This window comes from Ctenocephalides felis, unplaced genomic scaffold (genome assembly GCF_003426905.1).
Source record: "Ctenocephalides felis isolate EL2017-DRISC unplaced genomic scaffold, ASM342690v1 CF-g0.4_SCAFFOLD_02443, whole genome shotgun sequence".
NCBI classification, from domain to species: Eukaryota; Metazoa; Arthropoda; class Insecta; order Siphonaptera; family Pulicidae; genus Ctenocephalides; species Ctenocephalides felis.
This window is the reverse complement of record NW_020538597.1, coordinates 25001-27061: the sequence shown is the minus strand read 5'-3', so window position 1 is coordinate 27061 and position 2061 is coordinate 25001. Positions and strand designations below refer to the sequence as shown.

Sequence of the window (2061 nt, the reverse complement as noted above, 5' to 3'; positions counted from 1 at the left end):
TTCGACGGTTGTTAAAGGTCTAGCCTCTGTGTAAGCGCAGAATATATAAAATATCAAGTCGCGATGTAAACTGTTCGTCATGTCCAGGGAATATCGTACGACTCAGATATATATATGTAAGAAAATTCGTTGTTTAGAAATATTCATCGAACTTTTCTATACAAAGTGTGGTCTCTCGGGTGACGCCGAGGGACATTTACGCACTATGCTATTATATATATAGCACCCTGGTTGATCCTGCCAGTAGTATATGCTTGTCTCAAAGATTAAGCCATGCATGTCTCAGTGCAAGCCACATTAAGGTGAAACCGCGAATGGCTCATTACATCAGTTATGGTTCCTTAGATCGTACCCACATTACTTGGATAACTGTGGTAATTCTAGAGCTAATACATGCAAATAGAGTTCCGACCAGAGATGGAAGGAATGCTTTTATTAGATCAAAACCAATCGGTGGCGGGCTTGCCTTGCTCACCGTTTGACTTGGTGACTCTGAATAACTTTGTGCCGATCGCACGGTCTAGTACCGGCGACGCATCTTTCAAATGTCTGCCTTATCAACTGTCGATGGTAGTTTCTGCGACTACCATGGTTGTTACGGGTAACGGGGAATCAGGGTTCGATTCCGGAGAGGGAGCCTGAGAAACGGCTACCACATCCAAGGAAGGCAGCAGGCGCGCAAATTACCCACTCCCGGCACGGGGAGGTAGTGACGAAAAATAACGATACGGGACTCATCCGAGGCCCCGTAATCGGAATGAGTACACTTTAAATCCTTTAACGAGGATCTATTAGAGGGCCAGTCTGGTGCCAGCAGCCGCGGTAATTCCAGCTCTAATAGCGTATATTAAAGTTGTTGCGGTTAAAAAGCTCGTAGTTGAATCTGTGTCCCACACTGTCGGTTCACCGCTCGCGGTGTTCAACTGGCATGTCTGTGGGACGTCCTACCGGTGGGCTTAGCCCGTAAAAAGGCGGCCCAACTCAAAATCCTACCAAGGTGCTCTTCACCGAGTGTCGAGGTGGGCCGGTACGTTTACTTTGAACAAATTAGAGTGCTTAAAGCAGGCTCATTCGCCTGAATATTGTGTGCATGGAATAATGGAATAGGACCTCGGTTCTATTTTGTTGGTTTTCGGAATTCCGAGGTAATGATTAATAGGGACAACTGGGGGCATTCGTATTGCGACGTTAGAGGTGAAATTCTTGGATCGTCGCAAGACGGACAGAAGCGAAAGCATTTGCCAAATGTGTTTTCATCAATCAAGAACGAAAGTTAGAGGTTCGAAGGCGATCAGATACCGCCCTAGTTCTAACCATAAACGATGCCAGCTAGCGATCCGCCGAAGTTCCTCCGATGACTCGGCGGGCAGCTTCCGGGAAACCAAAGCTTTTGGGTTCCGGGGGAAGTATGGTTGCAAAGCTGAAACTTAAAGGAATTGACGGAAGGGCACTACAAGGAGTGGAGCCTGCGGCTTAATTTGACTCAACACGGGAAACCTCACCAGGTCCAGACACCGGAAGGATTGACAGATTGAGAGCTCTTTCTTGATTCGGTGGGTGGTGGTGCATGGCCGTTCTTAGTTGGTGGAGTGATTTGTCTGGTTAATTCTGATAACGAACGAGACTCTAGCCTGCTAAATAGACGTACTTTCTGGTATCGCAAAGACCCTCCGCTTCGGCTTCGGTCGTTGTTGGTTGTGGTTCTCACTACCGGCGTACAAATATATCTTCTTAGAGGGACAGGCGACATTTAGTCGCACGAAATTGAGCAATAACAGGTCTGTGATGCCCTTAGATGTTCTGGGCCGCACGCGCGCTACACTGAAGAGATCAGCAGGTTTTCCTTGGCCGAAAGGTCCGGGTAATCCGTTGAAGCCTCTTCGTGCTAGGGATTGGGGCTTGCAATTCTTCCCCATGAACGAGGAATTCCTAGTAAGCGCGAGTCATAAGCTTGCGTTGATTATGTCCCTGCCCTTTGTACACACCGCCCGTCGCTACTACCGATTGAATTATTTAGTGAGGTCTTCGGACCGGTGCGCGGCAGCGTTTCGACATTGCCGA

The 2061-nt window shown here is 48.1% G+C and overlaps 1 non-coding gene across 1 annotated transcript in view; it reads left to right on the top strand.

The window, feature by feature from the left end:
• The first annotated feature begins 224 nt into the window (after positions 1-224).
• Positions 225-2061, top strand: part of LOC113380884 — a 1927-nt gene continuing 90 nt past the window's right edge. The window contains exon 1 of the ribosomal RNA XR_003367493.1: positions 225-2061. This exon is cut by the window's right edge and continues 90 nt beyond it. This is a non-coding gene — a ribosomal RNA (small subunit ribosomal RNA).